General features: G+C 30.9%; 1 protein-coding gene across 6 annotated transcripts in view; it reads right to left on the reverse strand.

The window, feature by feature from the left end:
- Window positions 1-15490, reverse strand: part of LOC142327659 (centrosomal protein of 290 kDa-like) — a 97594-nt gene extending 82104 nt beyond the window's left edge. For 3 of the 6 annotated variants that reach the window (XM_075370884.1, XM_075370882.1, XM_075370881.1), the window contains exon 1: window positions 15301-15490. The gene's annotated coding sequence lies outside the window, so the exon portion shown is untranslated. The remainder of the gene's footprint in view (window positions 1-15300) is intronic. The other 3 variants (XR_012757050.1, XR_012757051.1, XM_075370880.1) reach the window with 2 other exon arrangements.
- Window positions 15491-20622: the final 5132 nt, after the last annotated feature.

Here is a 20622-nt window from a genome sequence, read left to right on the forward strand (position 1 = left end):
ACCTGACTTTTTCTTCTCCCTTGCCCTGTTACCCGCCAAATTTGGCATCATCCGCTGCATTGCGTTTGACTTATTTACTTGCATAGAATAAATCGGTTCCAACTAACCGGTAAGAAGATAGAAAAAAAAACAATTTTTAATTTTTACGGTAAAATTTTTTTATTTATTTTTTTTTAATTTATTAACGAATCAATATATTATAATTTTACTTTTTATTTTATATTTTATTTATATATATATATATATATATATATATATATATATATAAAAAATTCCTAAAATATTTGAAATCGATGTTATATTCTCCATTTGACAATACAGTTTTGTTCTATTAATGAACTTATGATATTATTCGTTTTAATTACTAGTGTTAAAAACTAAAAATATCATACTTAATAACTTTTTTGTTTATTTTAATTTTTTTTATGTTGTTATAATACAGTTAGTAAAATAATGACTGATTTTATACATCCGACCTCACATATTTTATTTATCCGTAAAATTTACATAAATTATTGCTTGTTTCAAGTACTTGAATTATTAGAGATATTTACTTGCAAAAAATTCGGAAAATTTTGATTCTAATTAAATATAATCTGAAATAAATGTTTATTAAAACGTCGATTATTCGGACCTCGATATCTCAAACATTTTGCGACTTAAAAGCGATGACAAATCTAAGAGAAAAATAGTTTTTTAAATACCGAAAAAAATATCGTTTGTTGAACCAAGATTCAAATTTAAGCAAGTGTGTATTTATAACAAAGGTATTCGTTATGTAATGCGCTAGCATTTCACTTTATTACTTTTACCAGAACTTTCCATTGACGCTACTACTCTTTCCGTCGTGCGAGTTTCCTCAGCTTCATTCAGGAAATATTATTATTCCGTTTTATATTTTCGCTAGGTAAAGATTCACATTTTTCATCATCTTTTACTCATCTACTAGTTATTAAATCGTAACAAATAAAGCTAATTAACCAACCCGTTAAATTAAATAGTAATCGATTCCTCGACTGTTCCATTTTTTCTGAATTTACATCCTCGGGCAGTTCCTTCGAAAAAATAAAGATTATAGGAAAGTAATTTGGAAGTCGTAAAATTTTTATGCATTTTACTAAAAATGTATTAAAGTTTCAAAATTAATGATCGTCTCCACAATTTTATGGGGCCTTGTGCATATAATTTTTTTGGCATCTTATAAAATTATGTTTTATACACTTTTTATTATTTTGAAATTAAATAACAATTGTACTTAAATTGTATTATTTTTTTACTGTTATACCTATTCGAGATATGATTAGGCGGAAATGTGCGGTAAGGTTGAAAATTGGGCAGTGCCCGTGTGAAGTTAGGTACGGTAATTAATTGTACTAACTGCATCTTAAGTGAAAAATAATATTGCTGTCTCTTTTTCCCCATACCGAGCGTGGGAACGCACGCGCAGGTTAGGAGTATTTCAGACCGTTTTTATTGAAGAGAAATGCGGTTGTGTAAGCCTCGACATTTGTTATCTTACTCGATCTCTTAGAAGAGGTCGGGTTAAATATAAACGGTTTGAATATTTAATATTTCCTTTTTTAAATATGAATGGAGCCGACCGGATTGAGATTCAGGCGACTTCGATTGTTATTTAGTATTTTTGTTTTAATTTACAGGCTCATTGCTCAAACTTAAAATTGTTTTTTTTTTTTTTTTTTTTTTTTTTTTTAATGACAGCGAGGTAGATAAATATATTTGTACGTAAAAAATTAACGGAATCCGCATCCAGAATCTTTCGGATCTAAGTCGGTTACGTGATACATTTAGTCTGATAAATTAAAATGAATTGTTTTTTTTTCGCCGACCAGAACGGTAGTAGTAAAAAAATATGTCCTGTTGCCGTTGTAACGCGTATTATGTGTTGACTGTTTGTTAAGCATATCAATTGACCTGACAGTTCTGATGCGGTAAATTTTCTATAAAAAATACTGTTCCCGTACATTTTTTGGGTCAATAAAATCAAAAGAATGGATCCGTGATGTACAGAAAATATTTTGTTAATTTTTAAGTCTGTCGCGTAATTAAAGAATTGAGGGCGCGCGCGCGCGCACACACAAAATATTTTTATTTAACTCTTCCTCGTATATATTGTTAAAACAGTGAGGGTGACGTTTCACCTGAATTCCGTTCTTTTTGTACAATAAATAATTCTGTTTTCGATTTCCGGTTAGGCTTGGCATATCTTAAATTATTATCAAAATTTATAACGTGAAAAAAGAAAAAAACATAATACAAAAAAAAAATGCGTGAATAGTAAGGGACATTTGCCGGTCTCCGTGGCGCGAGAGGTAGCGTCTCGGCCTTTTATCCGGAGGTCCCGGGTTCGAATTCCGGTCAGCGTGGCATTTTCACGCGCTACAAAATTGCCGTTTCATCTCATCCTGTGATGCAATACATAACAGTTGGCCCTGAGGAAAAGAAAAAAATTGTAGATACCTTTGTATGTTGTCAATACGAGTGAAATAAATTAATAAAAAAAAGAACAGATTATAAATATTAGTGTAATTTAGTGTGACCTTAGATATAATCGAGTTAATTACAAGTTTTACATATTCATTTTTTTACCCTTTAATGTACTATTTCATTTTAAAAATAAGTTTGTAACATTTTATCGTATAAAAAACACGTCGATATAGTTGGTAGCATGTTGGCTTTCTAAATCTACCGGTCTAGGGTTTGATTCTGGGCAAAAATTTGCTTTTGTTTAATATGTCAATGTCATCTACCGTAGGTATTACAAGGTCGAATTGTAAATAAAACTGGAAAAATTTTATCTGTTATTATGTAATATTAGAATCTTTTTTTTTTAATTCTAAAAAAAAAATTATAAATATTACGGGAGATTAATTATTATTTTAAATAAAATGTAGTAAATATAAAATAATCGACAAATCTTGATTTAATTTAATTATATCGAACGTCTATATAAGAAATAGAGATTATTAATATATTGCTGGACAGCAACACACACACATATACACCATATACTCAAGTTTACAGTTGTATTTGAATTGTATCGCGTGATCATTACTGTCCGACGGTAGCCAATCAGAACGAAGGAAGCCACCTGTGTTTTGTTCATTCCCCCCCCCCCCCTTACCCGTCTCACCATCGACGCATTGTCACAGTGATAGTTGTCAGTTGTCTTTACTTGTTACGTCATCCCAAAAAAATTAAATAAAAAAAGAATTACCTCTAATATTCGTCTTAGCTAAAGTCCTCTGTCGGCGTATAAACTAAACAATTTTATAAATTATCTTATTATTTTATCATTGATCATTGACTATTTTTTTTTTTTTGTTACAATTTTTCCTTTTTAATTTTTATTAAAATACCAGCAGACCCGGCAATGCTTCGCTATTGCTATATATATATAGAGAGAGAGAGAGAGAGAAAGAGAGAGAGTTTAAATGAACACAATTGAAAATTTCATAAAAAATTAAAAATCTGAACTTCACAAATTTTACCTTTCACTTATTCTCCTTCCCCTTTTCCCTTTCCAACTTCTCCCTTTCGCTCTTCTCCCTCATCGCTCACCCAGTTTCCTTTTTAGCCTTTCCCATTTTCCCCTCTTCTCTTTCCACCTTTTCCCCGTTTTTCATTTTCCCCTTTTTCCGCGCGTAAATCGGTCCATTAGTTGTTTGGTCTTTAGCGGACACACATACGAACAAGCCATTTATATATATATATATATATATATATATATATATATATATATATATATATATATATATATATATATATATATATATATATATATATAGAATAAAAAAGTTTATTTGTATATTTGTTTGTTTCGTAAATATGTCGACACCGACCCCACCCGCTAGGTGGGGTCAAAACACAACATAGCAAACAAAAAACATAAGAAACAATCAATTTTACCCCTTATATAACGCCTTAAAAATTTCAGTATGACTTATTTCACAGGGGAACTGAAATCCGAGCGAAATCTTCGCTAGCCGTAACTTTACAAACAAGCGTTTTCGGACATACGTTTGTAGGTGAACTTTTTCCTTTATTTCAAGATCTAGAATCGGTTCCCAAATTATTTCCCTTTCCTCCTAAATCACCCTGTATTTACGATAAATAAAATAGAACTGATAGTTACCGTTTATTTAATGTTCCATTTCGGACAAACCTCAAATCATGTGACTTTTTATTAATACAAAAGTGCACGTTAAAACAATCGCACGCGCGCGAATAGAAATTTGATATCGCATATCACTAAATATTTAAAATTAAATAAGTAAAACGAATGAAAAATGCAACAACGGGAAAATAACTTCTCCCCCTGTTACACTGAAAGTCGTGGGTTGAATTCCCGCCTAGTTATGGTAAATGTATAACAAAACAATCAAAACGTAATTATAGCTGAACCGACTTAAAAGTGAAAAATAAAATTAATTATTACTCTATTTCCGTAGCTGAGCGGTAGCGTCTCGGCCTTTCGTTCAGAGTACCGGGTTCTAATCCCGGCCAGATACAACAATAACAATTTCCGAAAAAACTTATAAGATGATCATTAGAGAGAATTTATCTTAAAAAATAAAAAAAAACGTAAAAAGTGGTCCATTTTGTTAATAAATAAATAATTCAAAATGCATAAAAAAATAGTTTCTTAATACACGTTTTAATTTTAGTTCATTTTTACTTCCTTGTACGAAGTAAGAAAGTATTGTGATCGCGAAAAATTTCGATATTCAAATTTCAACTGAAATATCCATTTTTACCATCCCTGAATCCAATTTGACTACTTTGGGCGTGACGTCTGTACATACGTATGTACTTAAGTACTTGGCATAAGTCAAAAAAGATTAGCCGTAGGACGTTAAAATTTTGTGTTTAGGACTGTTATAACATCTCGTTGTGCACCTCCCCTTTTGATTGCAATCCACTGTACCAAAAGTGTCCAAAAAAGACCAAAATCTAGTTTCTAACTGCAGTAATAAGCCCACATTGAAAGGATTTCAACGATATATCGTAAATGGTATTTATTTTCATTTGTTCCAGTTATAGCCAAATAAAATTTAATTAATGAAATATTTGAAAGAGGAAAGGACATCGGTTAAAATCTCCTTTTTCATCTACATTTTTTTAATTTTTTTTTTTAATTTAAATATATTGATTTATTAATAATTATTAACCTTTCATTATAAAAAAAAATACGATGAATAATAATTCAATAACAAACAAAAAAAAAAAGAAAAAATATCTACAATTACTAATCAGATAAAATTTTACGTATTTACATTTAAAAAAAAGTGTAAGTGTAATTTAATAGGCGTACAAAAAATCATGTGTTGTCAACATCAGATTCTATGTAGTTAAAAATTAATAATATTTTTACATTAATCATAAATTTTTAATTATTATTTTTTTAATCATTTAATGGTATTAAATTGTAAATTTATTACAATTTTTATACTCATTCATTAAAAAAACATTAATTTTATCTTGTGGTTTATGTTCAGCCCAAATAAAAAGATTGGTTATTAATGTTTAAAGAGCATTATTATTTAAAATTTCCTTTTAATTTCATGGAACAAGGATTATTTTTTTTGCACTGTGAGTATGAGTGCGTGTTTGTGTGTATGTAATATATATATGAAATAAGAGAAATACATTTATCTGACAAATATTCGCACCAGTGAATTTTATACGTGTTTATTCTCTCAAAGAATCGGACTTATAAAACATATAACAGTATGAACGCATCAGGAACGAATGGTAACATAACACACGCGCACGCACACACACACACACACACACACACACACACACACACACACACACACACACACACACACACACACACACATATATATATATATATATATATATATATATATATATATATATATATATAACCAAACAAACTGTTTGGTTTACTTGTGTTTCCCGTCACGATCTTCAGTAGTTTTTAATGGGCGTTCATTATGAATGACTTACATCATGTTTTTATATGTGTGTGTATATATAACAAGTATTATTGAAATCTGATACCAACTGACTGAAATGTGCTGCGGCTCCATCGTGGTGAAACCACATATTTCCTCTTAATTGGAGAGTTTAAAAAAAAAATATGATAATTTTCTCCATTTAAACGATTTGTTAGAATGAAAGAAATTTAAATCCAAAGTATATGCACATTAGAATATTTTACACGTGATTAAAAATCTGTTAAGAGAATTTGTAAACAAATTATTTTGAATACTGTGTACTTACAAGTATATAATTTGTGTAAACTTCTTTTTTAAATTACTGTATAAAAACTCATATTGGATAGCACACAGATCTGATTAATTCACCACAAATCAGTTTTTTAATAGCTGATTCTCAAAGTCAAAGGTTATGAGATTCAAAGCCTAGTAAAAGTTAGCTACTTTTATATGAAATTGAGTACTAGACAGTATATGCCAGAATACTTTATGGTTGAAATTCAATTTACCACAGGTCTCGGGAATTGTCAGCCTAAGTCACCTCATTTACATATCATACGTATCATTGGGTCATGGAGGGTTACTTATTATTTACTCGTTGAACATATTGTAATGTACATTTTAAGAGAAAAGAGTAAATTATACATTAGAATATATTTAAGAATTGCATTATAATAGGAAATGTACGTTACATAGACTATATTTATACTTAAAGTGTAAGTTAAGAAAATATTAAAAGCTTAGTACAAGATTTTTTTAAAATGAACAGTTACACTAAAATATTTTACAAGATTTACAAATATAACTAAAATGAAATGTGGATGACAGTATAGAAAAAGTTATTTTATGTACTAATATTTATTTGTAAGAAACATTTCATCTAGTATTACTAATTGTAATCAACATGTGGATAAATAAAGGTTATTTATATATAAAACACACACACACAAATATATATATATATATATATATATATATAAAAACTAGGTAATTTGCTGCATTGAACTTTTGTCAAAACCCAATTGATTTTGTACTTACCTTACATACAAGTTATGTAATAAGTAATACTACTCTTAAACATATTCCTGAATACCTGAATAATATTTCACATTATAATAAATATAATAATACCAATTTATAATGTTTCAAACGAAAGCAAGATTTAATAAAACGTACAGTAATGTTTTGACAGACCAACAAGCGTTTAGGAAGGTTAAATTCTTCAAACCGGCGTTCGTTAATTTCCGCGTACATTCGTTCAAGCCCGAAGCTGTCTACATACATCTGTTTTTACATCATGTGTTTAACTCTGGGTCGGTTACTCGAGATATATTTACCGACTGACTACCTTTTTATAAAATAACATTATAAAACGGATTTTTTTAAGATTTATGCATTACTATCACAGATAAAATTTCTTTCTTTTTTATTTTTATTTATTTAAATTACTTATTTTTTTATTTCATGAATTAATTTACTACGACGATTTATAGAGAAGCTTATGTATAGGAATATGGAAATGGAATTTAGTAGCGTATAAAAAATGCCATGCCTGACGGGAATTCGAACCCGGGATCTCCGGATAAAAAACCGAGATGCTACCACTCCACCACGGAAATCGACGGGTAAATATATATTTTTAAATTATATAAATAATTAAAATATTATTATTATTATTATTATTACTTCGTTTAATTAACTTAGAGAGGAACGTACTTCAGTATGATGTAAATGCACTTCAAGGTACCTTAAATAAAATTTCACGTAAACCCACATAATACATACACAAAAGATTTTATTAACCCTCCCCTTTGAGATTAATGAGTGCGATGTAACACTCGAAAACCGTCTTTATTCCGTTGGTTCACAAACGATAACTTAACTACCTATCATTGTATTTACTAAATTAGTGTCTACTCAAATATTCCTTATTTACAGATGTTTGTTACGTAAGTAAACTAGAAAATCCAAAAATAATACGATTTTAAATTATAATTTTCAATTAATATTAAATAATCAGATGTTTCACGAACATCTATTACATATACACGTATGTAATACCTATTAAATTAAATTTACACATTTTAAAAGGTATGTAGAATTTTATTTCGCTAATAATTTTTTCATTTTTTTTTTATTATCATTGAATTATTATGTATTGTAATTTTGTTTTAGAATCACTGGTTAATAATTATTAAATCAGTATATTTAAATTTTAAAATAATAGTTGAAAAAAAATAATAAAAGGAGATGAAGTCCGATTCAAACCGAGGTGTCTTCCCTTTAAAGATCAAAATATTTTATATTTTTACGTCACGCCGAAACTAGTCAAAATGGATTCAGGGATGGTCAAAATGTATATTTTCATTTAAATCTGGTAACCGAAACGTATCGCAATCACAATTAAAATAAGAAAAAATAATTTAATATTAGACAACGTATAATGTAAAAAAAAAATTGATTGTGAATGAAACTAAATTGATGGTCTGTAAACTAAATTTTAGATGGAATAATTTTTCATTATATTTTTTTTTGTTTAAAAGTAGGGTAGTTGGAAGATGTTATCGGTGAAGATCGTTGCCGTACTGAGATGAAGCAGAGAAAAGTGAATATAGCGAAAAAATTGATGAAATCCGACAACACTGTTGTCGGGAAGTCATGGTATATTACGCAATGCTTTCAGGGAAGTGTTGCTAACCTAATCTATTCGTAACCATCCAATTTACATATTTTTATCGAGATATTTATTATAACTGATTAAGGTGAGTTTATATATATTTTTAATATAATTACAATTTTTGAAACGATAATTTGTATCCTTTGTTTGTATTATTCAAATAAAATATGACTAAATTAAACGATCTTTTTAATAGAAATTCTTTCGTAAAAAGGTTAGAATTATTGAAAAGACACGTACTGTAAATGAACAGCTAAGTTAAATAAAATTTCAGACACCGAAGATTTTATTAAGTGCGATATTACACCCACATAAACACGATAAAAAAACTACATGTCATTGTAATTACTAAATTAGTGTCTACTCAAATATTCCATTTTTTAAATATTTATTAGATTAAAAATGTTAGAAATCAGTTTACACTCGTTTATTTTTACAAAATAAATTATCGACTCCTAAATAGCTTACCGTTTATTACACGAAGATTAATTTTTACTTGAAAATATTCGGAACGAGCGTTAAAATATTTTAAATTCTATTCGTAACATTTAAAAAATATTTACCGATAATCTTTTAATTGAATTTTCCTTTTAAAGTGTATTATAAGGCATAAAAAAATCGGTTTAGTAGGACGACTGGATCAAACAACCTGCTAACATGTCGAAGGTTCTGGTTTGATTCCAGGCACGAATTTAGCGATTCTTATCAGCCGTGATTCATCTAGTTAATTATGTGTTTAAGAAGGAATAAAAATCTGAGGTTAAAAAAAAAAAAATCTTGAGATTATCCAGGATAAACTAATTGTGTCTTCAAATAACTTACATAATGGTGTAAATTAAATGTAAATCCAACAATTAATATGTAGACTGAAATTTTTCGTTACGATTTTTTAAATGAATCTAAGAGAAAAAATAAATCACATTAGTAGTCGGGTTCTATAACAATCGTCTGATGTACTAAAGGTCCTGTGTTCGATTCTGAACTTGGGTTCGGTATTTTTATGCGATTACCATTTCATTTCATTCATTACATACAATAATAAACGACGCGAAATAAAAAAATTACAAAAAACTATGTTTCTTTGGCTGATCAAAGGAGCACTGAAATTAAAAAAAAATGTAATTAACAATTTAACGATGTACTTGTATTTTCGAAATAAAATTCTATACGCGTAATTTTTTATTACTAAAAACGACGTAGCGCTTTTCTTTTTAGTTCATCCGCTTTTCTAGAACTACCCTGGCAAAAGAGCTTGAAAACCTTTTGAAGATTCTTGGAACGCCGTCTAGCTGCCTACCCGTGCGATTGGAATGCGATAAGCAAGTGTTGCATTTCTGGCTTAAGAAAAATCCCCAATAATCGGTTATTTTTATTAATCCTTAAGCTTAATGTCAGTAGCCATCCCCCAGTTTATGAAAAAGATACGAAAATCTTTGTACGGAATTGTGCGCTTCACAGTTCCAGCGGCGTTGTGTTTAGCTGTTGTGCGCATGCGCACATAGGAAACTGCCAGGAAGAGAAAGCACTGTCGCTTCCGCAGAGCCCACCCTGGCGTGCCGGCGGAAAATAGTTTTCTTTTACGCCACGTGTTTACGGAAACTTCCTTTTTCGTTCGCTTCTCTAATTCGATCATCTGCGGAAGGAATACGAAAGTGTTTATTTGTCTTTTCAGTAGCGATCAGAAGACTGCTGAAAGCAAGGACTCTTTGATCGCCAAATCAGAAGAGCTAAAGAGAAGGTAATTAGTAAAAACTAATAACGTATTTGTTTCTGCGTACATAGAAATTGAAATTAACCGCCGTTGGAGTATAGTGTTTTTAAGCGGAGATTTTATCGCCTAATATTACTAAAAAAATATTATCTGTTGGCATTTTATTATTTATTCGATTAAACCGAATAGGCCTTTTAAGCGTAATGTGCTTAGAAACGGTGTGCCGTATTCTTGAATCTAATAAAGTGTAGAATTAGATTATTATCCTGCTTTCTGCTATAGATTCATTCTTGTTTTCGGTTCTTTTATTTTACAGAAAACTTTAACCGCGGCCTTGAAAAGGCTAAGAAAATCAACCTCGTTAAATTTAGCTACGAACCGCTACCGTTCATGTCTGTTTCTAACCAAACGACACGATTTCAGCGATGAAGAATTCCAGAAACCGGGTATCTCTCGATCGGATGGACCGATTTGGATGAAATCGGCACGATGATTTTTTGTACGTGACGGCGATTAATTTGTCACGATAGGTGTAGCAGGCAAGGAGATATGGACCTTAAGGTCCTGTATCTCAAAATTTTATTCAAAGGGCAGAAATGTTTCCCAGCGAACATATTTTCCGGTATTATTCAATCCCCTATAAAGGGATAAAAATATCCTTTTTTCGGTTTCTCGCGCGGTTGGCGAATGGACCTGTTGGTCTGCCTAAATTATATTTGAACTTTATTTCGACGAAAATAGACTTTTGCGTTATCAGTCGAGAAATGTTAATCGCTGAAATTACTTAATTTTTCATATTTACTTATAATTCTAACGTTACATATTTGTTTAACTGTTTACGCCGTATCAAAACAGTACATACTGAGAATATTATTAAGCGACGTCAGGAACTGGGTGGAGCGAAAGCACGGGAACACAGGCTACGAATTTACCCGGCTCCTGTCTGGACATAGATGTTTTCGGGAGTCGTCGCTCCTCGATCACCCCCTGGGGACGCCTTCCGGTCATACGGATTCGGATAGTAGAGTGCCTGTGTGATCATGCAGGGACTGTACATATCATATGGCTTAGATCCGGGCCCGGCAGGATAGGGGGGCAGGATTTTTAGCGGGGGAGAACCCCGCACTGCCGTCAGTGCTGGCCTGACGGCGGCTGGCAGAGATTTTTCCTCCCCCTACGGAAAGAGAAAAAAAAATGAATATTATTAAAAATACTGGTATCAACATTTTATTTTTATTAAATTTCAACTCTACCCGTATTCTATTTTCCCATTTTTGACAGCTGTTTTTAAACGCTGTACAGAGAAGTGAATACAGTATAAAAAATTAATGAAACTTATGGTAAAATCCAATATAAGTTACGTAAATTAGCGAGCGATTTAATAAATAAACCTCGAAAATGAGAAAACTATTTCACAAGAACACAATATTTTTTTTACATTTGTTAAATATAAAAAGCATACAAATGCTGCATAATAAATATGTACAACTTTATCCCGGTTTCAAAATCGCCACAATAAACACTTAAATTACTTATATACGCTATTACTATCTCGTATCAGACATATATATATATATATATATAGGTTATCCACGTTAAAAATGTACATTTATTCCTACTGTGGAATTTTTAATCCCCATAATAATACTAGAAAGGCAACAACATTTTTAAGAAATTATATGCATAATAACTTTTAAAATACGAGTAATACATAATTTCTTATTTTTTACCGTATTTTACGATAATTTATTCAGTTAACGTAGTTTCTTAAAATTTTTGGAACTCTGCTTCAGATCGTGCTTAAAACATAATTAACGTTTCCTTAATTATTCCGTTATATTAAATAAACGGATGTAGAAAGTTTAAACATTTTAAAAGATTTATTACGTTTTTTAACGGGATTTAAAAAACATTCAGTAGAATAAATCCAAAATACATCCGTAGATCGATTAACTCATTCCAATCAGGAAAAGGAAAGGTGATATCGTTTTGATAATAACCGTAAATTAAAAGAAGTAGTCCATCTTTGAGTTAATGGAGTTTTTATTTCTGTAAACTACAGGTACGTAAAACTGATAGGCGACGGTCGTAAACGCATCAAACAAATATCACACCTTTATAAAACAATGCAAGCAAAACCGACATCAAAATCCGTTCAGCACGCAACACCCGGTCGGTTTACCGAAAACTATTTGGATGGATTTCAATTAAACAACAGATTTTTCTTTGAAATTACGAACGGAAACGTATTCCTTATAAAATTATGATCATTTCCGTCTTCATTTTCTCAGTTTATCCACCATCCTGTCATATTAGTAACGTTTTCATCGGTTTATTATCGTCTGCGAGTAAAGAGTAATTTTATTTGCAATTATTTCTAAATTCGGAAAAAAAAATTAGGTTTGAATTACGGACAAAATTAATAGGATAGCTGCCGTAATTACAATGAAGTTAAAGTTAAAATAGAAAGTAATTGTAATGTTTACAAGCCGTAATTTTAACGATAAATATTGTTCGAGCTGGTTGTAAGTAATAGTTTAGATGAAAAATTAGATATTATTTGTAAATTACCCGTCAAGATTGCGATTATTATTTTAAGATAGGTAAATCGGATTCATATTTTAAGTTTTTTTGTTATTTTTGCGTAATAAAATAAATTTTATATCCATTGAAATGTTATTTTTTGAAAAATGCTTAGTAAATTTTTGGAAGGCGTAATTTGTTTTTATCTATTTCAAGAAAAATTGCCCGTAATAACGAATAAATTTGAGCGGTGCAAAAAAGTAGATTTCTTTGCTTGCGAATTCCGAGTTTTTATAAAATGTTTATAGCGCCTTAGAAATTAAAGAAATCTGCATATCAAACGGAAATATTTATAAAACAATCGAACTTTATGTTTCAACCTGGCTCGGATCTTTTAATCTTATTAACATTTTCCGTTGAAAATACATTTTTTTAAAAATAATAATAAACGTTCTTCTGGTAGCGAGTGATCTTTATTTAAATATTCTACATTACATTACACAATTAACGATTACTAAAATTACAAGCGATAACAAAATTCTAATAGATATTTCACTAGTAATATTTTTTTTTTCTTTTTAACAGGTGACAAATTAATTTTATCTAAATCTAATGTTTTTAAACTTATATAAAATTCTGTGCGTCGAGACTAATCAAAACTTAGTTCATTATATAATTTTGGATGCCCGCGACTTTTATCGCATACTGTGGGTTATTTATTTATATAATTTTACCGTTATTAGGATCGATAAGATATATTCCTTAAAGTGTTTTAGTTATTTTTTACTTATAATTTACAACTTTTATTTTTACGTAAAAGGAAGTATTGTAATCGCGAATAATTTCGGTTTTCAGATTTCAACGGAAATATCCATTTTCACTTGTTTTTGCGTGACGTCTGTACATATGTAAGTGCGTACGTAATTACCTCGCGTAGCTCAAAAACGATTAGCCGTAGAATGTTGGAATTTTGGATTTAAAACTGTTGTAAAACATTTAGTTGTCCACCTCCCCTTTTGATTACAATCGGATGAACCAAAAGCGTCCAAAAAAAAGCCAAAATTTAAAAAAATTAGATTTTGAACTTTTTCTTAACTGAAGTAATAAGCTCTGATCGAGAGGTTTTCTACGATATATCGTAAGCGGTACTTGTTTTCATCGGTTCCAGAGTTATAGCCCCCAATAAAATTTTAATTAATGAAAGAAAGCGACCCCACGCTCTGTGGATAAGATTACCCTTTGCGGGCCCAGTTAAGGGTTACATTAAAAAGTTGATTATATATTTAATAATGTGTACATCACGCGAATTTATTTTATTTGTTTTTCCGATTTACATTTAAATTACGGGTTCGTTTATTAACTTCATGTAGTTTTTAACTCTTAAGTAATTAACCGTTTAAAACAATATCTTTTTCACGTGTAAAGAAGGATATATTTTAGGTAAGAGGGCCGTATTAAAACCACGTGTTTTCGCGTCCCTCAGTTTTCTGTTTTTATTAAATATTTATTAATTAAATATTTACTCGATTAGTATTAGGACATAGAGTATATTTCTGTGAACATTTTCAAGTGATTTGATCAATTTTAGGACGATTCTGTGATTTATTGTAGAATTTTACGGTTTTTAATTTTAATATTAATTTTTAATAGCCATTTAAATGTTTATAATAAATGACGTATAGCTAATTCGATGACGCCATCTTTCTCGTTAAGTGTGTGTGTGTGTGTGTGCTGCCAGGCCAGCTGCGCTTCCCTACTCTGTTGCTATTGGTGCAGAGGGAACACGTGATGCGCCATGCTGCTCTGCGCATCTCAGTCACTGCTATGTAGTTAGTGCAAGAATTATATAAAAATAAAAAACCTAGACTTTAACGTAATATCTGTTAGAATTACTACTATTCCAGGAATACGCTTGCATATGCTAAATACTAACTCCTCCTTCACCCAAAAATACCCGGGAGCTGCTGATTACAATACAATACATAAATACGAGCCTTATAAAAATTTAATTCGCTAACGTCTAAAAATCTGGATTCCTGCAACTCTTTCTTGCGTACAGTAGTGGGTTATTTCTATATAAAATTTTACTATTATTGGGGTCGATGAGATACGTTCCTATTCCTTAAAGTCTTTTCGTTATCGTTTCCTGATGGTCTGATCGGGTAGCGGTTACGTAAGATAAAAGAAAAACATAATAAATCGCATAAACGCTATTTAAAGTTTGTTAAATTTATAATTATATACCAGAATCGCAAGAAGAGTTTACGCGCCAACTATAATAAAGGAAAACAATACGGTAAATAACCTTTACGCTACAAGAACAGAAGACTAAACAGAAAATATTACAGTCTGCATCGAATACACAATACATTCGCAAATACAAAAATAATAAAATCTAATTTTACCTTTTTTTTATTATATTCCGGCAATCCAGAAACAGCCGCGAACCGTAAGTAAGAATTAAATAAAATATTTATATAACGTAAATCTTGTAAAGAGCTTAGCGCGATGATTTATCGATAACAAAAGATTTACACTCCACAACCGATGTTTATGTACTCGCCTCACGAACATTAATGCTCGATAGATTGGTAACATCGACTTCCCCACCAATTATTACTATTAATAATAGTCTTGCGTGTGTAATTCGTTGGTAAGTTCACATTTGTTGACAAATTCTAGCCGGTATTGCGAAATCGACAAAACTACTGGCGACGTTGCTGTCTGCGACCTTGACCACATACTTAATAATTTTTATTTTTTCCTTTTGCGGCACACTTGACAAAAAATACTGCATCTCTGTTATATCCGTTTAATTAATTTTTCATTAACATCTAAAGAAACATATTTACAATTCTTATTTGTATCGCTAGATTAAATAATAAAATCTTCATAATTTATTTCTCGATCGATATTATTTCAAATGAACATAAATATTTCCATTACTTTTTGTTAGCACTAGACTAGATAGGGAATCTTGGAGAGCTGCATCAAACCCGTCAAATGACTGAAGACAAAAAAAAACTTGTTTTTCCTTATTCTAATTTTTGTCGATACTATTCCAGTCGCATAAAATATCAGTTATATATTATTCATACAGTCGATTATCCTACTCTCTTAGCCCTCCTTTTTCTAAATAAGATACATCCCATATATCGTTTATTTTTTGAATTTTTAGAACTCAAAATCGTATTTTGAAATTTTAAAAACTAACTGAGATTATTAATTTTCCCTACTCCATACCCTGATGTTAGAATATTCCTGATCTGTGCTTTTCCCCTTATCGACCTAGTATCTATTAACTCTCTCTCCTGATCGAGCGATTTTTCATCCGCGTGTTTGTTACCGATGTACTGAAGCTTCATTTCTTCAAAATTTTCTGTTAGTTTTCGTTGCGGTACATCATTATGGCCGATAATGATATTTTTCTGTCGATTATCGTTTCACCTTGGACGATCTTAACTTTGCCGTTCTTCATTTTTCTATTAATTTTATTTCAAAATATCTATATACAGTACATCGCCCGTAAATTTTTAAGTATAATATAACGAATTATATGAAATCAAAGAGCGATTAAACGATCGCCAACAAAAAACAAATAAACGAAATGACGATCAGCTCCGACTTGGCAAGAATATTGTGCGACAATATCAGAAGAGTAATGAACTAAAAGATACAAATTTTTTGCACCTTATTAAAGATCGGGCATGCATGTCTCAGTGTATATGTTGTTGTTCTTATGAGGGTCTATTTTTCAGTCAGTCTGTAATTAACTTTAATGTAGATAAAATTAAACAGAAATTAAAGTAGAAAATCCAAAAATAATACGATTATAAATTATAATTTTCAATTAATATTAAATAATCAGACACTTCACCAAATCTATTAGATATACACGTTTTTAAAATTCCATAAAATTTTATTTCACTAATAACTTCTGATTTTTTTTCATATATATATATATATATATATATATATATATATATATATATATATATATATATATATATATATATATTATTGAATTACGTTATGAAGTGTGATTGGAATCGATGAGCCTTCCCTTTAAGATCCAAACATTTCATAAATTAAAATATTATTTTAATTTCGATCGCAATCGAAAAGTGTGGTCCACAATTAATGTTACAACAGCCCTAATCTAAAAATTCAACATCCTACGGCTAATCGTAGGATTCGTTATAAATACCGAACATTTTCGGGTAACCCATCTTTTTCTTTCTTTTTCCTGTTTAGCCTCCGGGAATTACCGTCCAGGCATTACTTCAGAGAGATATGTATCTGTAAATGAGGTATTTGTACAGTCTCAATTCGACCGTTCCTGAGATGCGTGGTTAATTGAAATTCAACCGCCAAAGAACACCGGTATCCACGATCTAGTATTCAAATCCGTATAAAAGTAACTGATTTTACTAGGACTTGAACGCTGGAACTCTCGACTTCCAAATCGGCTGATTTAGGAAGACGCGTTCACCACTAGACCGATTCGGTGGGTTAGTAAACATCACTGCGTTGTGATGTTAGTGTCCATGTCTGGTTCTTCGAACGTAAAAATTATAATTAATCTTAACGTCAAGCCTATCTAGGAAATATATTTAATGTAAATATAGTCTTATGAAAGCAAACAATACGAGGTGTATTTTCTCCTCCTTTTAGTTAATTAGTTATAAAGGAGGTAAACTCCTAACTCAAAATTTGTGTTAAGATTAACCTTCTCGGCCGTCCCTCTACCGAAGATTTATGACTTATTGTTAAATCGTCATAGCTATTACGATAATAAAGGAATTACTTAAAACCGATTACGGTCACACATTACTGACATCAGATATTCTTTATTTCTCTGTTATAACATCCATAGAAATGTAGTCCCTACTCCAAATTATAGAACGTAGGAAACCCCCTTAGTTCTTTTGCTTTTCTTAACCGCCTATTAATAATCTGCCTCAAAATGTTATCGTTAATTTTAACCCTCTTCGCAGAATTTTCTGTAAAAAAAATAATCTGACGAGTAAGAAAAATCACCTAAATGTATCGATTAAAATTTATTTCATTCCTTTTTCATCAAAATGAAAGACTTTCAAGAAACAAATGTATCCCGTGTGCTCTTTATTTTGCGCTCGTAAGTAACAAACATCTTTACCGTTGTACGATCAATTCTAATTTATCCTTGTATTTTTATTTAACATCACACTATTCGGTAGTCACTTATTCTAAAGAAAAAAAAAAACAAAATTACCTGTATTTTATCGAATCGGGCTATAGAACAGTTTACTTGTTCTTTGGAGTACAAGAAAGGAGTTAATTATTTTTCTGCTGTTGTTCTTAATAAGATCTAGTTAAATCTTTTTCACCGTTAATTTAATTAAAATATTCTCTTTTACAGAAAAAAATAATATTCCGTTTTCAATGATTTTTTAATTCGTTTTTTTCATCGCTGTGTAATATGCGCTCAATGCCTTTTAGCTGTTTATTTTTTTGAATTTTATTTAATCTACCGATCATCGATGCAGATATTTAATATTTCTAAGAACTAATATAGACTCACCGCATCCGATTTTATTTTATATGTCGCTCTAATTAAAGTTTTACCTCTATTTTCTTTGATTTATGCGGTATTATAAGAGTTATTTTTTTATCGATGTATTTTTGATCGATATTAATTGTATAATGCATTATCAGTGCAAAATATTTGTAGATTTAATACAGGTCTGTTGTCCTGTCACCGTCTGAAATAATTTTACCGTCTAGACGAAAACAACTTTATACTTAATTACATCGGGATAGGAACAGAACTTCTTAGGCGCACTCTTTGATTTTACATAATCGGTGTTATGCTAAATATATGCTGTAATTTTTTTCTCAAAAACAACCGCTTTAATGTAATTTAGTTAATTAGCGAATTCTTCGTTAAATACTAGCTAAAATAAAAAATGATAACTAATTGAAAACTTCAAGTTAATTTCTAGCGATTTCAATTTATAAATTTCTTCTGTGTGAAATGAAGCGCGTCAAAACAGAGGTACTGGAATTTCTGATGAAAGATGCTATATTTCATCGGAAATTAAATACTATAGATTAAATAATATAGATTATCTATGTAGATTATTTGTAAATTCATTTCTACATTAAATAAATCGTGACCGATTATTTTTTCTATTATATTTCATTAAACTAAAAGACCCGTCCCCTATATCTCCCAAATTTTGAAAAATTTGTTACTATGTCGATAAGAAGATTATTCCGCTATTTGTTTTGTACTTATTATTCTGGAAAATTTACTACGTCGATACTACTCTCGATTCTACTTTCAAGATTTTATTATTTTTTTAGTCGATAAATTAATTAGCTATATAAGCGTGAAAATAAACGATTGAAATTTTATACGAAAAAAAATCGATCCTGACCGGAATTTGAATTCAGTACTTTCCAAACGAAAAGCTGAGATATTCATTAAATCTTTCTGTTACGGAAGTCAAGTTTGAGACGCATTTTGTTATCTTATTTCATCAGACAGCAGATCTAAAGATTTCAGATTCGTTGTTAATTTGTCTTTTTCTTCAATTTCACATTTGAAATCTCCTAAGCCACTTTTTTTTTCTTAGTCTCGGTGTTTCATCCGTACTTACGCATACTCCAAACATAACTTTACATAAGATGCTTCTATAACTCTAATATCTTCTTACGTAAGTACAGTTTCTGTTAAATAATATGCGTGTTTCTAAAAGATCATCCGATTTTGAAATTTCATAACTATTTAGCTTTTAGTCCGTTTTGATCGAGCAAAGTACCGTTACAAAAAGCGGGAACTCTCGAATTTCACGAGGTTGCCGCCGGGTAGCTCCAGAACTTCGTTCGCTTCAACGTTAGAAAAAATGGCGACTTCACGACAGAAATCACGCTTGTTCTCGCACAGCGTGAGTTCGTATTTACTGTTCGGTGTGATTTCCATAGCGAGTACGGCGCTGAACGTCCTTCCGCTAAGAGAATTAGGCTCGTATAGACGATTTAAAGACACGGGTTGTCTACGTAAGGGAAATCAAGCCGACTACTCCGTGTGTCAGACCAATATATGGAACGAATCCGTCTGACTTTCTCAAGCAGCCCCCGAAAATAAACTCGCCGTGCCGGTAGAAAAGTAAACGTTCTCAGAAAGTCTATCCGGTTTGTTTTGTGTGTCGTTTGCTTACGAAACCGTACAGGATTCGGTTAGCGCAATCTCTTTATGAAGGTGACACCAAAAACACCGAATTTTGTGAATTCGTCCTTAATAAGGCGGAGGAAGAAGATGACTATTTTGTAACGCGCTTAGTGTTTAATGACGATGCTACTTTTCATTTAAGCGGGAAGGTGAACCGCTACGATCGATATTAGAATGACGGGGTACGGAAAGATGCCGCGTGAATTTGGACAGCATGAGAGAGACTCTTCCAAAGTTATATTTTTTGTGCGGTTTCGGGGGAAAAGGTGTACGGTCAATATTTTTTTCTTAGAGAACACTTTTGTGGGAACAACGTGTCTCGATACGCTTGAAAACCGACTTTTCCCTCTACTAGAGGTCGATTCGGATAAGTTATAACGGAAGGGGGAACATGTAGCGTGGTAAGTGCCACAACACGAAAAGTCTGAGTCTGAGGACTGCAGGTAAAGGCTTTGGCCTACGAACTCTAGAGGCGGTGAGATACCGGAATAGCTGATGGTAAGTGATTCAA

This window comes from Lycorma delicatula, chromosome 7 (assembly GCF_047948215.1).
Source record: "Lycorma delicatula isolate Av1 chromosome 7, ASM4794821v1, whole genome shotgun sequence".
NCBI classification, from domain to species: Eukaryota; Metazoa; Arthropoda; class Insecta; order Hemiptera; family Fulgoridae; genus Lycorma; species Lycorma delicatula.